The sequence below is a fragment of the Mustela nivalis genome, assembly GCF_964662115.1.
Source record: "Mustela nivalis genome assembly, chromosome: 11".
Lineage (NCBI taxonomy): Eukaryota > Metazoa > Chordata > Mammalia > Carnivora > Mustelidae > Mustela > Mustela nivalis.
This window is the reverse complement of record NC_139030.1, coordinates 48,638,525-48,663,767: the sequence shown is the minus strand read 5'-3', so window position 1 is coordinate 48,663,767 and position 25,243 is coordinate 48,638,525. Positions and strand designations below refer to the sequence as shown.

The 25,243-nt window shown below is 39.3% G+C and overlaps 1 protein-coding gene across 1 annotated transcript in view; it reads left to right on the top strand.

Annotated features, from left to right (window-relative positions):
* Positions 1–25,243, top strand: part of LOC309843632 (myosin-IIIb-like) — a gene marked incomplete at its 3' end in the record, with an annotated part of 134,241 nt that overhangs the window by 105,778 nt on the left and 3,220 nt on the right. The gene's annotated exons all lie outside the window — the stretch shown is intronic.

Sequence of the window (25,243 nt, the reverse complement as noted above, 5' to 3'; positions counted from 1 at the left end):
AAACATAGAGGCCAAACAGAAAGTGAAAGTAAGAGAAACAGGTTGGTGTTGTCAAATTAGACAGTAAGAAGAGAAGCCTGGAGCTAGACTGAAGAGGTCATGCCCTCCCAAAAGACATTCAGAATCTTATTTTTAAGGCTATGCTGGCCAAACAAAATATATTTTGTGGCCAAATATGGCTATTTACCAAAGTTTTACTCTCTCTGTTGAGTCTACAGGGCACTGGATATTCTCAAGGGGACCTCTTGGGATTTTAAAATCATAGATACCACCATGGCATGTCATTTCTTCATAAAATGCCACAGAGTATGTAAGACTTTTAAGTGTCCTCTTCAACAACAAAAAATGTGGTAATGAATATAACAAAGTTGACTAAGGCCACTCACATAGCCTCACAATTTGAATTAGTGTCTCTGTAAAATTGTAAATTACTACATGTAATAAGCCTGTGGGTGGCTTACAAATAGTCAAAACTGTTACCAATAAATTTTTCAAATGCGGAGGTTGTATTGGCTTCCTTTTTGTCTCCACCACAGGATCTTTGCATGCCTTGTTTCCATTGAATGGAATGTTCTTTCCAATTGCCCCAACCCATCCTTCCTCACTTCAGTTATTTTTAAATTTGTAGTTACTGGATTTTTTAAAGGCAAAATTCATACAACATAAAATTAACCATTTTAAAGTGAACAATTCAGTGTATATATTTGAGTATATTCACAGTGTTAGTATAAGCACCACTTCTATTTCTAACACACTTTCATCTCACTGAAAGGAAACTCTGAGCCCACTAAGCAATTATTCCCTATTTCTCCTCTCCCCCAGCCCCTGCTGACCACCCATCTGTATTCTGACTCTATGGATTTACCCATTCTGGATATTTCATACAAAGTAAATTATACAACAAGTGACCTTTTGTGTCTGGTTTCATTCATTTAGCATAATGTTCTCAAGTTTCATTCACATTGTAGTATATCAGTATTTCAATCCTTTTTATGTCTAAATATTCCATTGTATCTATATACCTTAGTTTGTTTATCCATTCATCTGTTGATGGACATTTGAGCTGTTTTCACTTTTTAGCTATTGTGAATAGTGCTGCTAGGAACACGTATATACACATATTTGTTTGAGTGCCTGTTTTGAATTCTATTATAATTCTATGTTTAACTTTTTGAGGCATCACCAAATTGTTTCCCACAGCAGCTTCACCACTTCACATTCTCACCAGTAAAGTCTAAGGGTTCCAATTTCTCTATATCCTCTTCAAGCCTTGTTACCTTCCAAGTTGTTTTTTTATTTTGTTTTGTTTTTGTTTTTGTTTTTTTGCATCACCAAATTGTTTCCCACAGCAGCTGCACCACTTCACATTGTCACCAGTAAAGTCTAAGGGTTCCAATTTCTCTATATCCTCTTCAAGCCTTGTTACCTTCCAAGTTGTTTTTTTATTTTGTTTTGTTTTTGTTTTTGTTTTTTTGCTTTTTGAGAGAGAGGGGAAGAGAATGTGTACAGCATGGGGTGTGGGAGGGGCAGAGGGAGGGAAAGAGTATTAAGAAAGCTCCACACCCAGCATGGAACCCAATACAGGGCTCGATGGGAGGATGACCTGAGTAGAAATCCAGAGACTGACACTTAACCAACTGAGCCACCCAGGAGCCCAGTTATTTTCCACTTTTAAAAACTTATAGCCATCTTAGTATGAAGTGGTGAAGTGTTACCTAATCGTGGTTTTGATTTGTATTTCCTAAATGATTAATGGTGTTGAATGTATTTTCTTTGGGGAAATGGCTATTAAAATCCTTTGCCCATTTTCTAAGTTAACTGTCTTTTTGTTACTGAGTTGTAAAAGTTTTATATGTGTATATACATTTATATATATACATACATTTATATATATATGTGTGTGTGTATATATATATGTATATTCTGGATACTAGACTCTGATCAGATGCATGATTTGCAAATATTTTCTCCCATTTTATGGGTTGTCTTTTTAATATCTTGATGGTGTCCTTTGAAGCACAATTAATCTATTTTTTCTTTTGTTGTTTGTACTTACAGTGCCCTATCTAAATATCAGTTGCCAAATCCAAGGTTGTAAAGATTTACTCTTATGTTTTCTTCTAAGAGTTCTATGGTTTTAGCTCTCCTATTTAGATTCGACTCCATTTGAATTAGTCATTGTATATGGGGTGAGGTACAGGTCCAACTTCATTCTTTTGCATGTGGGTATCCAGTTGTCCCAGCATGCAACAGAAGAGACTATTCTTCCCCCACTGAATGATCTTGGCACCCTTGTTGAAAATCAGTCAGCCATGGATATATGTGTTTATTTTTGGACTCTCAATTCTATTCTATTTATCTATCTGTTCTTATGCCAATACCGCCAATACCACACTACTTTAAAAAATATTTTATTTATTTATTTGAGAGAGAGAGTGAGGAGAAGGAACAGAGGGAGATGGAGATGCAGATTCCCTGCCAAGCAGGGAGACTGGTGCAGGACTTGATCCCAGGACCCTGGGATCATGACCTAAGCCAATGGCAGACGGTTAACCAACTGAGCCACCTAGGTGCCCCCAATACCACACTATTTTGCTTACTATTGATTTGTAAGTTATAGAGTCTGGAAGTGTTCATCTTTTAACTTTATTCTTATTTTTCAATATTCTTTTGGCACAAATAGTTTTTTCCTTGCAACTGAGACTGTCTTATTTCTTTGCATACCCTCTTCTCCATCCTTTGTACCACTTAAATAACCATGTGCCCTAAGATGCTCATTTCTTCAGGTTTTCATCTTTTTTCATAGCCACAAAAAAGTTTCCAGGGAGAAGTTAGGGTTTGCTATGATTTTATGACGTGAACACCTCTAAGACTGGTATAGAATTTGATGAAATCATAATAGGGAGCCAAAATCTGGCACAACCTCCTTCTGTGACCCATTCAGCTGGGACTCCCATACAGCATTTTGCAATGATCCACTTACTTATCAGTGACTGATCTGTAAGCAATGGAAACATGAGGAAGGCACTCCTAGTATTTAATACTGCTCTTGGCCTTCAGTAAAAGCTAACTATGCCTACTTAGTATGTTACTGAATAAAGAAATCCCTGATCAGAACAGTTTTTAAATTGTGATCCATGTTTGATCTAAACCAATAGGCAAAATGCCATCGAAGCAAACCCTGCATGGAAGGCTGGTGGTAAAAAGTGGAAGTGTTTATTTTGCAGTTAGCTAAGGCTAAGGAATTCTTCTCTGAATATTTTATTTGGCACCTCCATGTAGTCCATGCAGACCACTATGCTAACCACCCTCCCTGGAGGTTAGGGGCCTATTGAAATCCATTCCAATCTGTTAGGGAAATTATACCTACCTGTGGTTTGGAGGACATGTTTACCTACAATTGTTGTCTGAATTATAGTATCACTTAAAGCTGGTGAGTTCCTCAGTGCCTACACAGAATGACAATCTTATACCGACATATCTACAAATGTGTCTAAGTTACACATAGAGGAGCTATCGATATTTCATTTAGATGTAACTATGTTGTTTATTTTTTAATTTTTATTATTTTTTAAAGATTTTATTTACTTACCTGACAGAAAGATCACAGATAAGCTGAGAGGCAGAGGGAAGCAGGTTCCCTGCTGAGCAGAGTGCCCAATGTGGGGCTTGGTCCCAGGACCCTGGGATCATGACCCACGCCGAAGGCAGAGGCTTAACCCACTGAGCCACCCAGGTGCCCCTGTTGTTTATTTTTTTTTAACCACTATGTTTTTTATGAAATTTTAGGACTTAGACAACTGGTTATCTATTTTATTTTTTTTAAAGATTTTATTTATTTATTTGACAGAGAGAAATCACAAGTAGTCAGAGAGGCAGGCAGAGAGAGAGAGGGAAGCAGGCTCCCTGCTGAGCAGAGAGCCCGATGCGGGACTCGATCCCAGGACCCTGAGATCATGACCTGAGCTGAAGGCAGTGGCTTAACCCACTGAGCCACCCAGGCGCCCTGGTTATCTATTTTAGAGAAGAGTGATAAATATGTTAGCATTGCTCCCTCCACTACTTGGAGTAACTGGCATTCTTGCTTTCCAAAGTTTTCGTTTTTTGATTATAATAGAAACAGAAAGTTGCCTGGGTGGCTCAGTCAGTTAAGCTTCTACCTTCAGCTCAGGTCATGATCTCTGGGTTCTGGGATAGAGCCCTGCATAGGGTTTCCTGCCCAGCGGGGGAGTCTGCTTCTCTCTCTCTCTCTCTCTCTCTCTCTCCCTCTCCCCCTCTGCCCGTTCCCACCACTTGTTCTCTCTCTCTCTCAAATAAATAAAAATCTTTAAAGAATATAATAGAAAAAAAATATTGCAGAAATATTTTATTAAAATAAAATCTTTTGTTGTACTTCTGCATCCTTGATGCCAGGTTTGATCTGTCTCTCTTGCTTTGGCATGCTGTTTCAGTAACAGGAATGATTGGATGAAATAAGGCAGGCACATTGCATTTAGCCTGAAGGGTGACTATTAGCAAGTGAAAAGGTATTTGTCTTTCCCTTCCAGCTTATAGATGAGTATTTAGTGTTCCAAATCTATCTGTCCTATCCAAGTGAATCTGGAAACAAAGCAAGAATAAATAGTTCTTGGTCAGGCCCTAAGTGAAATGCCATACCTGCCCTTTAGGCCTGTAACCTGATATCACTCCATTGTGTTGAGAAAAAGGTCAAATATGAGCCAGCTGTTCCAAAGCAGGGTTTGTTTTCATTGTTTCAATCATTTTCTTACTTATTTTTGTGAGTAGGAGGCTCTGGTATAATTCAGTTAGGAGATACTCTAAGCAGATTCAGGAAGATTTACAAAGTCTCCGGTAGACTGAGGAAGTATGAGAATTCTTATGTCTTGGTTTCCTGGGTAGACTAAGGAGTGTATGAGAATTCTTACATCTTGGTTTCCTGATTTGCAAGTTTGTTTGAAGATGTCTGACTCATTGAAAAGCTCTATCTAAAGATACACCTGTGGTTTTCATATATTCAAAAGGCACACCCCCTTGCCTTGACACTGGGAATGAGGTCATAGTGAGTGCTCATGCCACACCACCCGTGTACCCTTGCCTGCCCTTTTGTCGTGTCTTAATGTTGTAGGGACACAGTTGTTGGTATGGTCTATGGTCTAGGCTAGGTATGGATTGCACAAACAACCTGGAGTCAGGGCTAGTCCAAGGCAAGGTGGGAAGTAGGTTGAATTTGTCTTTGCAGTTCAGCTTTGCCATCTTTTCCCAAGACCTGCCCTACTTGTGACTGTCCTCTGCACTCTTCTTGCTGTTCCTATACTTTGTGTTTTAGCTCCCCACTGAGAGGGTTCTCGAAGAACCACACCCAGCACATGGGGCCTTTCTTGATCTGTTTTGTATTTGCCTGTACCTGTGTCCCTCACTCTGGTTGACTAGTTCTTGATAAGGCGATAATAGGTTCAGTAATAGGTTCCAGTGGCCTGTGAGACAGTATTTCAGAGAACCACAGAACCTTGTGACTGGATGAAGGCTCAGTGTTGCATTGTGGGTGGAGACTCCTTTTGAAGTTGACCTGCCAGTTGCTCACCCTGAGAGTTAACATCTGTAAGCTAGTTGTTTTTCCATCTGAACTTCGCTTTCTTCCTCTGTAAAATGAGGGTTATGACCTTTCCTTCTGAGGGGAAGTGGTCTGGATTACATGGGATATATACAGAACTCATGGGGCATAGTGGTAAGCATATAGTATTAGGTAAGCAATAAGAGTTCCTTTGCAAAAAATGAAAAAATAGGGTGGAGTGAAAGGAATATAGAAATCATCTCATCTGTCCTCTTGGAGAAACATATCCACTGTAACCTAGTGAAGCGATTCCAGATGTAGAGGCAGAAATATGTATCTGAGCTCTTTGACTCAGGGCTGTGGGCTGTACCCATCCTCAGGGCCAGTCCTGGTTCAAGTCTGATCTTGCTACTGTATGATCCCATGATAGCATCTTTGGACCTGAAGACCCAACATGTTCCTGAAAGGGACCTGCTTCCCGGAGATACGCAGACAGCCACCTGGACACCAGATTTGTTTTCAATATTAGCAACCCTGGGGTTTTAAAAATACCTTTGAGGATGTTTGCAATCCATTTTGTATGGTTTTCTCCTCTCCTGACAGGGCCTCTTTTTTTCTCTCCACACCCACCTCTTGGCCACCCTCTCATCCCGGCAGCTGCAGGGAAGATTTCTCTCCAGCTGTCTATCAAGTCTTCAAAAGCCAGCCGGAATGTAATTGTAATCTATTTTTCCACTTCTCAATAGTAGTGGGTGAAAAACACATACACGCACACAGCTCAAAATTGCAAGGAAATGGGAGCCAGAGCTGCCTCGTGACTCACACAGAGCCCTGCATGGATAATTACTGCCATTCATTACTGGCCCAGGAAAGAAAACAAGGGTCCAATTGGGTTTTAGTGAACCAGAAGCCTGATGGATAAGAGGGAAGAAGGGGTCTGTGCTCCCTCCCTACTGCCTCCCCCCTCTGATATCCCCTCATCCAGTTCATTCTCATGTGCCATTCTCAGAAAAATAACATTCTGCTGGCAGTTCCCCTCCCAACTCACATCTTTTATTATGCTTATTTAATGTGCAGTTTAGAATTGGTAGTGGGGCCAGATTTTGCCAAGCACTTCTCCCCAAAAGGCCTCAATAACCTTGAGCCAGGACCTGACTTGCCCATTTACCCGGTTGAGGGTTAAATAGGTTCTATTTCATTAATTCATCCAACCAACAGTTGTCATGAATTCACCATAGAGTGCTAGATTCTGAGGGAAATGAAGCTGCATTCCTCCTGATGAAGTGTTTTTCCCTCCCTGCTTTAAACCTGCCTAGTAACATCTCTTGCAGACAGGTAGTGATGCCATTTACTGGCTCCTAATCAGTGCATTCTTTCCCTCCCTTAAATTCCTTCAGTTATGCTCTTCTGTCTTGGGATCTTTCACTGGATCTTTAACTTACGGAGAACAGAGAATATAGCCAAGAAAAGGGAATACACACACACACACACACACACACACACACACACACTATGTCAACATGAGCTCTGAGCACAGAGTTTTATATATTGCTAGGTATTGTTTGTAGGCATTCAAGCAGCATGGGATGAATGTATGAATGAATGTTCAAGTAAGGAACAATGTATTTTAAGCTAAATGTCTTGGGATGGCTGTGGGGAGAGGCAAGTCCTAAGAGAAGATTAAGATTTTAGTTAGTTGATAGAGATGGGAAGTTCTTCTACAATGGGAGTCCTGTGGGTACCTGGCTTACTCAGTTTGGAAGAGACTGCAACTCTTGATCCCAGGGTCTTGAGTTTGAGCCCTATGTCACATGTAGAGATTACTTTAGATGGGTGGATAGCTAGATAGATAGATGGAAAGAAAGATTGATTTAGAATGGGAAGTGTTGGAACAAAAGCGTCTCCTGCTGGAAGTAAACCTCTGGAAATAGAATGTGTTAAAAAAAAAAAAAAAAGAAGAAGAAGAAGAACACACTAAGACTCCATTAATCAGCATTATTCAGTTTTGTCCACAGTTATGCTCCTTAAGGGTGGTTGACCGATATCCATGTATTTCATTTAGCATCAGCCATTCCTTATAGGAGCTCATTAACTGTGTGGAATTTGTATTAGGTGGTTAAGGCCTTGAGTGATATTTTCAGTGCAGTCAGGTTTTACTTCACATCATACACATCTTGCCACTCTTCTGTTGTTATTTTTTGGTTCTCAAGATTCTTAAACAGCACACAATGTCTCAACTCTTTTACTTTTGAACAGACTGAACTTACAGGAATCAGAAGCAGCATTTAACTTATGATTCATGGGAATCTGCTTTATTTTATGGACAGGATCACTATTAATTGTCATTGAATTTATAGGTGGAATAATTTTGTAAAGCATTCCATACTGGGAACCCCAGGTGTTAGTTACAACCTTCAAAACTCTAACCATACATGCACATGTTTACACATACACACACACACACACATTTGTGGGGGGGGGTATAAATAATAATGAGGTATATCTAATTTAAAGTTGATTATTTGAATTTAGGTGTACCAATACATTGAACTCTTTACCAGTTGCTACTAAACCAAAGTATTCCCCAGAAAATCAACTGAAATTCTTCAAATGATCTCTATGTGGATCATTTACTCTTCCAAAGAGCTTTTTTGTTGTTGTTGATCCCAAGAACAATCTTCACTAACTGCATCTTCTGAATACTCACATAATCTTTATTCTATAATCCAAAAAGGTTTATCTTGTCTACACACCTGTATCTGAGTGGCAATTATCTTAGAAAATTGTATTTTGATTTGTAATGATCTGTAGAGGATACCATACCACCTCTCTTGGTAGCTTATTGCCATTCCTAATAATCAAGATAGTCATCAGATATTTCCTGATGTGCAGTCCACATCTCTCCTGCTGCTTTGGCTTATTTCATTTGATTGTTATGATACTGATGTTATCCTATTCATGGTCCTTTTCTCGAGGCCAGGCAATCACAGCATTTGTAACTGAGTCGATAGTTACGGTTATATTACAGTTTCCTTAAGTGCCTCCATCTTGGGCAGCCCTCTGAGTCCCAATTTTTGTAATGTGGCTGAGGAGCTGTGAGAATGCCATCTGTTTGCAAGAATGGGGCCATACACTTAACTCTGAAGATGGCACTACTCATCCAAATCAAGATTGGAGACTTAGAGAAGCTTGCTTGCACAGCTAGGTTGACCCTCACTTTGTAGGGAGATGTGACTATTTGAGAGTAATTGAATGGAAAGATGAGCCTGGCATGGCATTTATATAGCATTTTTGTTTATTGAGTATAATTGCTATACTCAGCTTTGTATAAAGCATGGGAGTAATAAGATCAAATTAAGGAAAGCTACTTAGCTGGAATAGCAGGGAAGTTCCCTAATGAAGAGATCTGATAGACCATGGAATAGTCTTCCCCAGGAAGGCTGGTCTCATTGAGATGTGGTTACTTACCATGGAACTAAATTGTCCCCCACTGGATGCATCTCAGGCCCTTTTCATTTTGGTTTGTGACTTTGATTCAATTGCAAAAGTCTCACATCTGTTGTTGACTACCAAATGTTATGCCTCTCAGATTCTAGTTGTGGCATAATCATCTAGTGAGCTTTTAAATGTGGATTCTTCTGCCCCATTCTCAAAGATCCTTTTTCATCAGGTCTCTGTGTTGTCTTGGAATCTTCATGTTTACCACATTTCCTGGATGATTCTGATGTACATGTGTTGTAAACTCCATTTTGAAAACCAATGAGCTAGGGCCACTTGGGAAGATTCCCAGTCTTATATTACATACACCTGTGAATTTTTATTTGTTCCTTATACTCATTCTAATAGTCCACTTTGTCCTATCAATAGGGTTCTTTTTTACTTACAGAGATCATGTTTGGTGGACAAAATGTTTGGTGAAAGGCTAGAGGTTGCTCAAAGATGTGTCCTGCTCCAAAGAGCCCCCAGCCTCACACAATCTGGCCTTCCCTCTCTTTCCTGTGAGGCAGCTTGGTATAGGGCACCATTTCCCAAAGTTCTATGGCATATTAACAGTTACTAGAAAAAAAAAGGTTGGTGTGGATTGGAGTCTGATGATATCTAGCCCCTATAAGCATGAGAATCAAGGTCCAGGCCTTCCGGAGAGGGGGCTAGAAAAGTCTGTGTCATGTGCTACAGTTCTTAACAAGTGGGCAGAGCATTAGCCCGGTGGTGTAAGTATAGTGTAATTTTAGAGAAACCCAAATATACCAAGGGAACAAACATAGTGGAATTAGAACTTGGGAAGAATAATTAAAGGGATCACCTACTTGGGGCTTATTACTCTTAGACTAGATTTCAGACTTGCAGTACAAAACTAATTCCAGACATATCCCCTACTGATGACCAAATTCCTACATCAGCAGTAGTAATAATAGCAAAGAGTTTTTGGGTGCTCACATTATGGCAGGCTCTGTTCTAATCATTTTATATATATTATCTTAATTCTCATACTGCATTCACTATAGAGTAGGAACTATTAGTATATCTATTTTATAGATGAGAAATTCAAGAGAAAGAGGAGTCAAGTGATAATGCCTAAGGTCACACAGCTAATAAATAGTGGTCTATAGACTTGAATTCATGAAGCTTGACTCCAAAGCTATGTTTTTTTCCACTATGCTAGGCTGCCTCTATTCCACCACAAGGACAGTATGAAGTATAATAATTAAAATGACAAAGTCACTGGAACTCTGCATATTTAATATGGTAAAAGAAAGTATCAGTAAACCTGAAACTAGGTCAGTAGAAATTAACTAGTCTGAATAACACAGAAGAAAAAGAACCGAAGAAAAATGAAAAGGGCTGCAGAGACCTGTGGGATATCATCATAAATTTCAGCAGACATATAAAGGGAATCCAGGAAGGAAGTAAGAGAGATAAGGGTCCAGAGAAAGTATTTGAGAAATAATGGGTGAAAACATCTCACCTTTGATGAAAAACATTAGCATAAAACAAAAGCTCAATAAACCCAAAGCAAGATAAATACCTATACACATCATAATCAGTCTGTTAAAGATGAAGACAAAATCTTGAAATCAGCAGGGGAAAAATAACTGATAATGTACAGAGGAGCATCAATATGGTTTATGGCTAACTTATCACCTCACTTGATCTGGCCTTGGTAATCAGAGGACAATGGAACGACATATGCAAAGTGCTGGAAAAAATTGTCAACCAATAATCTTGTATCTAGCAAACCTGTCCTTCAAAAATGAAGGCAAAATGAAGGCAATCCTAAATAAAGACCAAGAGATTTGTTGTTAGCTAACTTGCCTTATAAGAAATACTAAAGGTTGTCCTTTAGACTGAAAGGAAATGATAACAGATGATAACTGAAGTCCACAGCAAGAAATAAAGAGCTGAAGAAATGGTGGACATTTGAGTTTCTATGAAAGACTCCTTAAATACATTTTTCTCATTTTCTCTCAACTTCATGGAAAAGAAAAGATTTTATGAAGCAATAATTATAGCACTGTGTTCTTAATATTAGACAATACTGAATCCAGGACTTTAAACTGTTAAATTAGTCTAAGAAGGGCACTTTTTTTTTTTTAAAGATTTTATTTATTTATTTGACAGAGAGAAATCACAAGTAGGCAGAGAGGCAGGCAGAGAGAGAGAGAGAGGAGGAAGCAGGCTCCCTGCTGAGCAGAGAGCCCGATGCGGGACTCGATCCCAGGACCCTGAGATCATGACCTGAGCCGAAGGCAGCGGCTTAACCACTGAGCCACCCAGGCGCCCAGAAGGGCACTTTTTAATAAATGATATTTTAAATGAAGATACAAAAAGTATATTTATGGCATTATGTTCATAAAGCAGGAACTACAAACTACATAAATTACTAGAAGATATACAGGGCTGCAGAAGTTATTTATTGAGCGTCTTTCAATCCATGACAGACACAATACATAAAAAATAAGTAATGGTATAAGTTTTTGTGAAAGTTTCAGAGGCACTTGAAAAGGGCATTCTCTATTTGTAAGGGACAAGTTTTGATCTATATATTTTTATATGATAGTAATATATACTTATATTACATATATTATATAAATGTACTATACATATATACTTATTTAATAGATACATATTTATTTTTGTCTCTCTCTTAAAAAATCTACTTGGAAATTGAAGAATATATTAGAACATATTATCAAAACACTGTATATCAGAATTAAGGGGAAATAGTTAAAGCAGGGATTAGAGGCAAATTCATAGCCCTAAATACTTATATTAATAACCAAGAAAGAATGAAAGTAAATGAATAAAGCTTTCCATCCAAGAAATTAAAAAAAAAAGTTAAACCTAAGTAGAAAAAAGTAATAAAATAGAAGTGGAAGTTAATGAAGTAAAATATAGGAAGCAGTAGAACCAATATATAAGTCATGAGCTTTTTTAAAATAAAAATAACAAAATAGATGACTTGTTATCTAATCACGAGAAAAGAAAAACATAAACAACTTTAAAAAGAGGTAAGTAACCACAGACACAGAAGTATTAAAAGAATCATGGGAAACTCCTTCACTCAATTCATTGCAAATAAACTTGACACCTGAACAAAATGGGTTGTTTTTGTAGGCATATATAATTTAGTAAAAGACAGGACAGGAGGCAAACAAGAACGCAGCATTATCCTCTAGTCACCACTAGGATGAAATGAGAGCTTTCTTCTGGCATGGTCTGAGACCTTAAGAGAGGGCAGTCAAATGGGCATTGTGTTTACTCAATGAGTTTCTGATGTGTTTATTCATCTTCATCTGTAGTAATATGCAATAGTCTAACCTCCCATTTGCTGAATATGCTTATGTAAATATATCTGCTGGCATTGAATGTTCCTGCTAGAAGAGTAGCAGAACTGTGATAGTATCACACAGACCCCCACCCACACCCACCACAGGAAGGGACAACAGAATGACTTTAAAAAAGGAAACTGTGAAATAAATACAGATTCACTCATCAGTATGTCTCCAGCATCCCTCCTCCATATTTCTGTCCCTTCAAAGGTTGCTAGGCAACCCAGGAGAAAAATAGCCAAAGCCCTTGTAAAGAGAAGACATGCTTACAATGTCAGAAAAATAAATGTGGGCTTGCTCACTTGGGCTTGCTCACAAACTGCCAGGACTTGAGACATAATTCATTCAGTAGCAATGATTGTAATTGATTTTGAGGATGGTGAAAACAATTGACCATAATCTACCCAGAGGAGACATGACTCAAACCACCCAAGTGTGAGAGACGGTGCTGCTCTGGTGGTACCTTTTGCCCTTGAAAAGGGATGAATGTTCAGTGGTTCCTGTTGGGACCAGTCTTTGCCTAAGTCTGATTCCATTCTTGCAGTTAGCACAGTCTTTCTGAAACCTCTTTAGAGCTCACAATTATTAACACCCAGAACTCCTTAGGAACTGCTGCTTTATCTCCCCTGGCATTTGGTATATTAAGTGGAGCCTGCTTCTGTGGGCATTGGCATGCATATTGTCTCTGGTGGCCCAGGCTCAGATTGCTCTAAGGAACTGCACAGCCTTCCTACCTGGTGTGTATGCCAGGGTCTGCTCACAGTGACAGGTGTTGATATTCAGCTGTTAATTTCCCCCATTAGAGACAATGTGGTAGGATCTGATGATACAATCTGTTCGTCTTAGGTCTGCCCTGGTTTTTCCTATCTAGAATATATTGCTAACTTTACTGAAACAATAAAAGAAGGAATAGATTTGCAATCTGCCCTTTAAATGATTTTGCTTTGCTAGGAAAAAAAAATCCATAGCAGTCAATTTCTTTTTGTCTATTATAAATTTATTAACAGTGTGTTGTAATTAGGTGCATGGCTTTGCCTCAGAGGACAAATGGTGCTTCTTGAACTGTGACATTAGTCTGATTGTGGTAAAATGACCCATTTGGTTTTACCAGCTGTGACTTTGGAGGGAGCTGAATGACAGAGGATGCATAAAACTCAACAGATGAAAACATTCCCAGCTCATACTCCCTATTACTGATCCTTCCTCATCCCAAACAAAATATTCTTTGGATTTGCTTGCTAATGTCTTGGTGATCTGAAGAGTATTATGCTTGAGCTGGCTTATCAAATTAGGCCCCCTTTCTCCCATTAACATGATATAAATTGCTCTGGCAGACTCTAAAGATGTTGTGTTGTCTAATTAACCAAAAGGAATTCCTAAGTGGGGAAGCAGGACACGCAAAGGTTGCAGTTGTGCTCTTTGGGATCAGCAGCCTGCATTGAAAACTATCTAGCTTCCCTAAGCCTTGGTTTATCTAGGAAGCAATTGTGTAACATGCCTCACAGAATATATGTGAGGGTTAAATGAGTAAATTTTTAGCACAGTGCTTATACATAATAAGTGCTCAAGAAATTAAGGATAAAGACCATAAAAATATTATTAGACTCTATGCAAAAATAATCCAGCTGAAGGAAAGTCATAGGTTCCTGGCTGGCTTGCGAGAATAGGGGGGAAAACCATTAATCAGCTTCCTTCAGCCTCCTCACTATTTATTACTTATGTGGGTAGGAAAGGGGGCCCAGAAGAAAAAGAAGTTCCCCTCTATGGCCATTATCCAAAAAGAATTTTGAACCATGCTGACTTTCATTAATTCTTTTCTAAGAGAAATCTAAGAGGCAGAGAGAGAGTCCAGAAAGAATAAAATCAGGTGTCATACTACCAGGCTCTAAAGTTTGTCAGCTTACACAAAATTGAGACCATAGAAATAGAAAATCACAAAGAGATTAAGTCTGTGGTTGTGGTCCTATCTCCTCACTGGTCCTTGTTTTGGGTGCCTTTTTCTAAGTTTTTATTCTTGTCTTGCCATTTATCCCAAGTAAAGGTTTGACCAATAAAGGTTTACAATAAGATGTTTTCCAGAACATTCCCATTTCAATAAGGAGCTTCTGGGATAGAAAACCGTGAGTCTTAATGAGGAAATTTCATGCACCATAACAAAACAGATTTTTTAAGTGGGGGAAGAAGGTTTCCATGATCTCTTCATTACCTCTGAAATATATCTAGCAAGTGCACCTAATGTTGTAGGATACTGGACTCATTCAGTTGATGATGGCTGGAAGTAGTCTATTGCAAGCCTGAAATAGAAATTTCCTGAAGAATTTTAGTTTCATCTAAAAATAAAAAAGAACACTGTTAACACTCCAGCATCTCTCTGTTTTCCCATTCACTTCCTTCCTACACCCGTTATTAATTTGGTGCTTTTCAGCTCTGACTCTACTCTTCTTTGCCATGCTTTGTGATACCGGAGTAGACGCCATAAACATTCCTCCTTTGCCATATGGCAGATGTTAAGCTTTGTCAGTAGAGGGCACTGGAAGGCCACTGTAGGAGGAAAGGGACCTCTTCCTCGTTTTGGTATACGTTTTTCTTCTTGTTTCTTTGGCTTTTGGGGCACCCAGTGGTGCTCACTCTACAGCGAGTTTTACCAGTACTCACTGAGTAGCTTCCCACTTAAGTGTCAAAGGCATCCGGGCAGGTGGTTTCCTGTTTGCCAGCGCTGGCTTGTCTTACCTCAGAGAACTTCAGTACCTGTGGGTCATGGTCGTATCCTTTCCAGAGAGGTCTGGATCTCAGTCTTGGTTTTGGGTCAGGGGCTCTTCTAAATTAGTCTCTTCCTTGGGTATTCTGTCTCAGCTAGAGGTAGTAGCTCTTTTCCAATATCTGCTCTTCCTGTACTTGTTAGATTTCTTTACTCCTCAGTATCTAATCTCCTATTACAAGTAAATAATTATTTATATTAAAATTTCCCTGTTCAAATTAATAGTGTTTTTCTGCCTTCTGTTTGGACCTAAACTAATAGATCCTCGAGGATCAGGTGTGATGAACACAGATGGTGAGTTTGGGGAGGCATATCCAAGCTCCTTTCACTTCTCCCTTCTTATCACCTAAAAAATAAAAAATAAAAAGATACTTCAGGAAAGAACAGCATGTCTAGCATGTCTGTTTAGCATTGCCTATCCCTTGGCCCACTATCCTGTCCTTGTGACTTTCATGCCACTGTATAAAGCTGTTCTTTGCTAAAATGTCACCCTAATTGGGGAGTGACTTTATATCACCAGAATCCTTAGACACACCGTAATATTCACCTTCAGTGAGTGGGTTCCCACAGAACCACATAAATAGTCCAGAATTTGATGATGGGAAAACATTTAGAGAACAACCTGATATATTTGAAACACAGCTCTTTTCAATCATGAATTAACAGATAATGCATTTAAAACTGTGTGAGAAAAATAGACTTGTGACTTCGACTCTGTGCATGGAAAAGGAGAAAAAGGGTCAATAGCCAGCCCTTGGGCAAGATCTCTTTCCCTGTTATATTAGACTTTAGCAGTGGGATTTGATGGCATTGCTGAGTTCTTGTTGAAGGAGGAAATTGAAGAACCAGGTGTCAGCAGATGATCACATTGGCTCAGACAGTGAGCCACACACCACTTGTCCCCTCCATCATCTCTATTGACATGGCATCTTTTATTGTCCTTGACTTTATCCTGCGCTCAGCATGCATGGCTGAGTTGCTTGTGTGTCCTAAGTGTTTGCATAGGAGAGTACAGTGGAAAGAAATGTACCCCAATGTGTTTTAGAGAGAATGAAAAAATGCAACTTTTATGAACATTTGAAATGTCGGTGTAGTGGCCAAAGAATAATAAAGCTCTGTAACACACCCAAGATCAAACATAGGCCTGGGGTAGTTACCCCTGACATGGGGAATGTAATGTAGTCTTGAGATTCTGAAATGACCTTTGAAACAGATTCTTGCAGGGCTGAAATGCCAGAGGAAGTGAACATCTTGTCACTTACTGGTAGTAAATAGTTAAGAAGGGGTTTGTTATGAGCCCTGTGATTGGATGTGGTAACTTTATATTTTAAGGATTATAGCTTAACACTGCAGATGGTGCTATTTTAGGGACAGGGTCAAATTTGGTTATTAAGAATCAGAATCATGGGTGCCCTGGTGGCTCAGACAGTTGAGTGTCTGCCTTTGCTCAGGTCACTATCTTAGATTCTCAGGATTGAACCTTACATTGAGCTCCCTGCTCAGTGGGGAGTTTGCTTCTCACTCTGATCCTCTGAGCTTACCCCCTGTCATGCTCTCATTCACTCTCTCTCAAATAAATAAATAAATCTTAAAAAAAAAAAAAAAAGAATCAGTTGGTTAAGCGTCTGATTTTTTATTTTGGCTCTGGTCATGATCTCATGGTTGTGAGAATGAGCCTTTTGTCATGCTCTGCACTGGGTGTAGAGTCTGCTTAGTGTTTTCTCTTTCCCTCTGCCTCCCTCCCCAGCACCCTGGCCCTGGCTTGTGTTCTTTCTCTCTCTCTCAAAAACAAACAAAAACCATAAAAAAAACTCAGGTTTGCCCATTTCTTCAAGTCTGCATTTCCTTATAAAGGCTACCATGTCATGTAAAACTTCTTTTAAATAAATTTGTATGCTTTTTTCTAATTAATCTGTTCCTTGTTACAGAGGTCCCAGTCAGGAACCTAAAGGGTAAAGGAAAAGATGCTTTTCTTCTTCTACGTTTATTTCCTACCAGACACCTCATCTAGTGTTCTCCTTGCAGACCTCTTCCTCTCCTTTTCCCTACTTCAAAGAATTGACCCTGATAGGAAAATGACTTTATGGTGCAGCACTTAGCATGGATGTCTTTTCCAGCTGCCTTTCATATTTACTGAGGTGTGGTGTATAGCCTTGTGATTCTGATCTTTTTTTTTTTAAAGGTTTTATTTATTTATTTGAGAGAGAAAGACGCAGCGAGAAAGGGAACCCAAGCAGGGGTAGTGGGAGAGGGAGAAACAGGCATCCTGTTGAGCAGGGAGCCTGATGTGGGGCTTGATCCCAGGACCTTGGGATCATTGCCTGAGCCTAAGGCAGATGCTTAACCACTGAGCAACCCAGGCACCCTGTGATTCTGATTTGTGTCATTTTCATATCCTCTATTTTCTGATTTTAAAGAAATATCTTCAACTATTTAATTTTTTCAAATGATTCCTCTTTAGCAGATTTATAGCATATATATTTTGAATAAATCTTGGTCTGTGCCCCCATATGTCAAGGTAATTACCCCAAGATACTCACAGTTTAATCTATGTAGCAAATTCTTGCAAGTTGCAGAATGGAACCCAGCAGCAGGGTTCAAAGCCTGACACCGGTGGAGTTCACCTATTCAGAGTTCCCATTCACAGTGTGTCGTATGGAGTATGATTTAGGGGCATTCTCCACAGCCTGCAGGGCCTTTTCGTAGTCACTTACTCCTCAGCTCTCCTCAGCTCTGGAATTGCTTACTGGGCCACCTTGAGAAGATGAGTCAATCTGTGCCGACTCTTTTTTGCATTTAAGTTACATAGTAAGATCCTAAATGTTCAGTGACAAATGTTTGGTGTTTGTCACTTAAGAAAGGTTTTAAAAGTTAGAAATCACATATGACATGTGGCATGTGTAAACCATTTCAGCCTTCGTTCTAAGAGTGAAAAAAATAGAAACCGTCTGAAATCAGGGAGTAAATGGATAAACTGTAGTATGCCTATACTGTGGAATACTATTTAGGTATCAAGTTGTCATGGGATGATCTTTAAGCCATGTTATTGAATAGAAAGTAGAAGTACCAGGACACTTATATGTAGCATTTAATCTCATTTCTACCATCCCCAACTATGTGTATCACAAAATTTATATTATACTTATTATATACTCATTGCACAGCAGAACAGTCTATATGCATTTATAGAAAATACTACAAACACATATAAAAAGATCTAAAAGATTACAAGCCACCCTGATACAGGTGAGATTCTGGGATTAGAGGTGGTAGGGAAGAAGTATTTTGCTTTTTGCTTCCCGTTGAATACATGCGGGATGAGATGCCCCAGAATGTGCCACTTTGGCATTAAGATTACTTTGTGTTAAAGGTAATAAAAACCCAGTAGATGCAGGAAAAGCTCTCTGCCTCTCCCTCAACTGTCTCAGTTTACATAAAAAATGATCTGCATAATAGAGCAAACCTTTGTTTTTCTAAACATTTCCTTTCACCACCTTGCTAATGGTCTTTCTCCTCTTTGTGTTCTCAGGCTCTTATCCCTCTCCTTAGCTCTCAGAAGCTTCATGTTGCTTCATTGTCTTTGGAACTCCGTGTTGGGGTGGATTCCCCATGCATATACTATTAAACTGGACTTTCCTTCTTAGTCTCTCTCATGTCAGTTTGATTCTAAATCCAGCTAGAAGGACCATTCGGCCAAGGAAGGTCTTCTGCCCTGACATTATGTTCCTGCGCTGGGGAATTTTCTGTATTAAGATGGAGTCATATATTGTGAATGAGTATGAAAAATTTTAAGTAATTGATTTTGAACAATTAAGTTGTGCCCTAGGGAGAAGAGCAACTTTGGCTAGAGCTAGGTTGTGATAACTTAGGGACGAGACATAGATACACACCTAGCCATTCAACCTCATTAATTAATCTACCAATTGTAGATCAGGATGGCAGCTCTGCTGCTCTGGTTAATACTCTCAGAACAATTAATTGTGCTCAGCTTCTTACTTTATTGCTTTTATGAGTAAATAAATAGAGTACCATTGGAACACACCGAAGAGTTTATTTAACTGCATGTTAATGATTACTTATTAGTTATTATACTAATGTGTCTTCCTCTTTATATTCTCCCTTTCGTTTCTTAACACCCTTCTCCCCTCATCAACGGGTATATGTACCTTGTAGGAACTGCCTTAAAATTCACAGCTTCCAGGAAGCTTTACCTTTTTTTTTTTCCCCCCCAGGAAGCTTTTCTTAATTAACTCAGTCTTACTGAGAAATTTTTTACTCAGCATCTCTTTGGTGAGTGTGCTTTTGTGTTTGAGGACTTCATTTTGCACTCTCTACAGGTGTTGCTTGCTAATTGTTTTTCTGTCATTTTTTGCATGTATGTTCTCTTCATCTTCCAGTGTAATGGACTCTTCGTGAAATAAAATACAGGAAACAGTGAGGAATATGGATATCGAGATAGAAATACTTGTTTAAAACCTGACCTGCCCATGTTTTGTTAGATATTTTTAAGAAAATTTCTTCTTTTAAGCTGCATTTTCCCCACCTGTGTAACTGGAGTAATAATTTCTATTTCATAGGATTGTTTGGCAAGGAGATTGGTGGTAGTTAGCACTCAACATGTGGTAGTTATTAGTATTGATCTCCTCTTATCTCCAACCCACCATGCATATGTGTATAATGGTCCTAACATTAGATTGTGTCTGTGATGAGATTTTAATCATGATTTATTTCCTCCTTTTGGTCAGATATGTTCAAAGATCTGGGGACATTCAGGGTTCAGAAGAATAAAGATGAGGCTTGTATTGTCAAATCCAACCTAAATCACCACCCAAGGGGATTCCTTTGTTCCTCAAATCCTGCTTGTATGAATAATTTAGATAGAATTTGCTCACATCCAAAGGAGCTGTTTCACTTTGTCTAATTTTACGCCACGTTGGGGACCAAGTCATATATAGTACTGGCATCATTTCTTGGCTTACTTACAATAAATGGATATTTGTGTGCATTCCTTCATGTCGTCATTCATTCACCAAAAATTTATAGAGTCTTGATATGCTGAATACTAAAGAAACACATGAAGCATGAGTAGGAGCATGAGTAGAAGCATGTCCGCCAAGTGGACAAATTGGGGATAGCACTCTGAACTGAAGGTACAACATATGCAAAGGCCTTGAGGCATAAAATAATAGGACCTGCTTTAGGAGCTACAAGTACTGTGCAATACAGTACTGCAGCATCAGGTGCACACAGGGAAGTGGTTTGAGATGAGACTGGTTAGATGGACAGGGAAAGCCATTTGTATATCAGGCAGAGGGGTTGAAATTTTATCATGCTGGCAGTGTGGATCTACTGAAGAATTTTGAACAAGAGAATAACAAGGTCAGATTTGTATGTTATAAAGAAATTCTAGCTGCCAAGTGAAAGATGGATTAGAGGGAGATGAGGATAGAGGCAGGGAGAAAAATAAGGAGGATATTGGAGTAGTCTGGGTGTGAGATGATAAGTGACTGAATTAGGACATGAAAGAGGGGATGAGGTGATTAGAAAGGAATTTAGGGAGTAGAATTGATAGGACTTGGTACTTGATTGATGTATTAGTTTTATATTGCTGTCATAACAGATTACCACAAATTTAGAAGCTTAAACATAGCACAAATTTATTATCTTCTAGTTCTATAAGTTAGAAATCTGACGTAGATCTTACGAGGCTAAAATCAAGAGTGTTGGCAGGGCTGCACATTTTTCTGGAGGCTTTAAGGGAAAATTTGGTTTCCTTATTCATTCCTGTTGTTAGAAGAATTCAGTTCCTCACATTTATAGAATTGAGGTTCCTAGTTCTTTGCTGAGTATCAGCAGAGGCCTGTTAAGGCCACGTGCATTCTTTGGCACCTGACACCCTTTCCTTGCCTTCAAAGCCAGCAATGGCAAATAGAGTCTCTTTCACTTTTCAAATCTCTCCTGCCCCTTCTTTCTGCCTCTCTTTTCTGCTTTAAATAAGTAGAGATTGGGGCACCTGGGTGGCTCAGTTAGTTGGGCATCTGACTCTTGATTTCAGCTTAGGTTGTGGTCTTAGGGACAAAGGATCGAGCCCCATGTCATGCTCCTCACTCAGTGGGGAATCTGATGGAGATTCTTTCTCTCTCTCTGCCCCTCCCCACAATGCTCCTGCTCTTTCTCTCTCAAATGAGTAAATAAATCTTAAAAAAAATAAATAAATAAAAAGCAAAACAAAACAAAAACTAAAGGACTAGAGTTTAAATTGAGTCCATCCAGATAATTTAAGGTAATCCTTCATGTCCTTAACCTTAACCACATCGGCAAAGTCCCTTTTCAGTGGAAGGTAGAGTATTCATAGGTTCTGGGCATTAGAATGTGGACTTCTTTGGGAGCCATTTTTCTGCCTTCTCCAATTGGATGTGGGGTTATGGGAGAGTGTAGAACCCAAGTTTCTGACTCCAACAACCAAGTGGAATGCAGATTTAGGGGAAGAAGAGAAGTTTGGTTTTGAACATGCTGACTTTGAGGTGCCCTGGGAAATAAAAATGGATCATCTAGAAAGTAGTTGGATGCACTAACTGAAAGACAGAGGAGAAGTCAAGGCAGGAGATAGAAATTAGGGAGCCACTGATATGTAGTGAGCTCTCAATTAATGTGGAGAATGGGAAGAGAATAGGGCCAAGAACAGAATGCTGGGGCCAATAATATTCTAGACGCACCAGAGAGAGCAGCACTCAATAAAGGAACTCAAGAATAGCCTACCAGGTCTCAGTTTCTTTGTGACACATTTCTTCCTTTCTTCTCTCCCTGCCCTGTTTTCTCCTCATTCCTGGGTTTTCTGCCTACTCATAGTTTCTGCTTCCTAAAACTTTAGTGTGTTCATTGTGCTCTGTGACCTTTCCCATCTTCCCTGTCATCATGGATCTTTTAGCTTCAGCTCTCTTTCTAAACTCCTTCATTCTTTTGTTAGTTTTATGTTAATTTTTTTTGGTTCAAGGTGGGGAAAAAACCTAGAGAGAATCACATTGACCCAGATTATTATTCTGCAGCATGCCCCGGCATAGGTCAATGGTTTAAATGGGGATTGGCTACCCAGAGGCCAGGTGCTTGCCCCAGCCAGCTCCTTCTCCATTGCAGGAACTAGAATGAATTCAGTGTAGCTGTTCAGAAAAGCAGTTTATTAGGCTTTGGGAGAAGAAGGTTAACTTGATTCCCATTGTGTTTGCTGGACCCAGGTTAAAAAATGGGTAAATAATAGGTTCGGGACTCTCTTTAATATCACCCCATTCCTCCTAGTCTCATCTAGCCCTTAATACTGTCTGTGTGCAGCAGATCATCTTTATAGAAATTGAACTTGGGGTCCAAATCACAGGAGTAAAATCCAGGCAGGCAAAACTCAGATCAAATACAGGTTTCCCCTGCTACCTGAAAAGTAGAGTGTTCCTATGAAATCTTTTTTGAGCCAAAATAATGTAAAATGAAGAAGCAATTGCCATTAATTTATACAGAAAATTTTTTGAGCATTCCAAGACCAAAGGCTTTTCTGATGCCTTAGGACACATATTGGTAACGGACACACAACATAAATCGAGACAAAATACAGATGTTCCCAGACAGGATTCAAGGCTATGACAGGGTGATGCTGAGAAGTTGAGTGTAGTTCTGAGGAAAGGAGCTTGGTGGGGCCTCTTTCATTGCTTGGGATTTGCACTGTCCCTATAATGGCTTGCTGCAAAACAAACACTGACCACTATTTTTGCTTTTTGCCTTTTTTCAAAAAACAAAATGTATGTTTATAAACATTATCCAAATGAGAGCTGGTTATTTAGATTCACAGTCCTTCTGGCCACTCACCATTCATCCATTCTGCAGGCTCTTGGCATCCATACATGTAAGTGGGGGATGCCTGCTTGTCTCTGAATCACGGCTACGCGCACTGACTCTTCCATCACACTGAACATGAAGCATCTCTCCTTTTGGAGAGAGACCTGCTAGACAGGGTTGCAGCTTGCATCTGTGGTACTAATAGCCAAAAAGGTACTACTGTTACTTTTTGGTGCTCCTTCTGGATGGCAAGAGTACTGGAATTTATATTGCTATTGCAAACAAAGTACCATAAAGCCTTTCAAATTCCTTTTAGTTTTCATTACATACAGATAATTGTCTTTCACAAGATCTCTATTTACTGAACCTGAGTGTGATAGATTGACTCCAGGAAAGACAGAGCACCTACCTACAAGGTCTAATAAGCTTCTCTGAAACCAAATTCCTATGATGCTGGAGCTTCCAAGAAGTTTCCTTGTGTGGGGTTCATGTGAGGCCACCAGGGATTGGTGATGGTCTGGGTGAGTGGTGATCTGCTCTTTCCTCTATGCTCTGCTGCAGAGGTTCAGGCCAGCTCAGGAACCCATTGCCCCAGCCTGTAGTTCCTTCTGATAACCAGATTGAAAGCAGGAAAGTGCAGTGTTCTCTACACAGGAGTGGACGCTTGCCATCCATTTCTCCAGTGGACTCTTGCTGGGTCACTCTTTAATTGCAACAGAGGGCTGTCCCTTCATGCTCAGCTGGCCAGTGTTGAGCCTACTAAGGTTGTTTTAATGAAGTCTGTTTATTCTGTCTACAAGTGACTTCTTGGTCATGGTTAATTGCTTTAGGGTGGATTAAGTCTATTAGATAGTAAATTGCTTAAGCATGTCTTCTCTGTGGAACTGACCTCAGTGAAAACAGAAGGAGAAAACCTAAGAAGAGCAAGGAAAGTTCAAGTTCGGGAAGGGCTCTAAAAGAGGATGTAGGATAATCTCACTGAGAGAGGCCACACTGAGGCCCACAGCTGGGACCTCAAAGAGCTGGAGCCAGTAAGAACAGGTCAGTTCAAATAAGCCCAGAAGCAGAAGTTATATGATGGTATTTTTATTATTTAAAAAATATAAGGGAAGGATAAAGGCGAATATTGTTGAATAAAATGAATGAGATAGAGGCAGCCTCCAAAATAACTGAAGGGTAACCTTGAGCTGCCTATTCTTTCTAGCTGGGCACACAAATAATTTTCCTTTGGGTCTTTGAATCAGAAGATCTGAAAGGTAATTAAATTCTAATGCGTAACAGAGAAGTCATATACTTCTCTCTTATCACTCTTCCTTCCCTCCTGCTCTCTCTCTCTAGATCCAGAAGAATCCTAGAGTCTAGCCTCAAAAAATTACTCATATTCTTTGAACTTCCCAGACTTTTTTGTGCTTCTGTGACTTGGCACATGTTGTTTTCTAAGCCTGTTGTGGCTTTCCTCTTTTCTGTCTTGAAAAATCCATCCTAATCTTAAGGGGTCCGTTTAAGCTCATCTTCTTCAGAAAGTCTTCTGGGACTTAACAGATTGGGTAAATTTTTTCCTTAATTATGCTCCCACATATCTTTGTGTATTTCTATATCATTTATCAACTTATGTTCTCATCATGTGATAGGATAAAACTCTGAACTATTATTGGCTTACATATGATTAATTGCATTATAACAATGGCCTAAAAATGATGGACATTTATTTCTATCCTGGTAATGAAGACTAATGGGAAGCAGTCTAGAGCTTGTACAACAGCTTGACATGTCATCATGAATCCAGTTTCCTACCTATCTTCTTTGTCATACTCCACTTACAGCTCTCATTTTCATGTTTACCTCATGTCCAGAATGGCTGCTCAAGCTCCAGCTATCACATCCATACTCCAGGAAGCAGTAAGGGAGAAGAAGGAAGATGGCGTATCTCCCCTCTTTTAAGAAGGGTTCCTAGAAACACCACTGAACAGTTTCATCATTGACCAGAACTCAGTCACATGGGCATATCTTGCTGCAAGAAACTCAGGAAAATGTAGTCTTTATATGGCAGCATTGTGTCAGAATAAAAATTGTACTTAAAAAAAAATGAGAGGAGACAGGGTATTGAGAGGCAAATTGCAAATAACATTATCTAATACTTTTTAAAAATTTCTGTCATTCTCACTGCTTCCCATTCTTCCATCTATTGAAACTAAGCAATCTATGGCTTTAGGAAGCAGTTAGAACCCAGATGAAAACAAAGATAACATATGTAATGTGTTTAAGGTTTACAGTCATATCTTA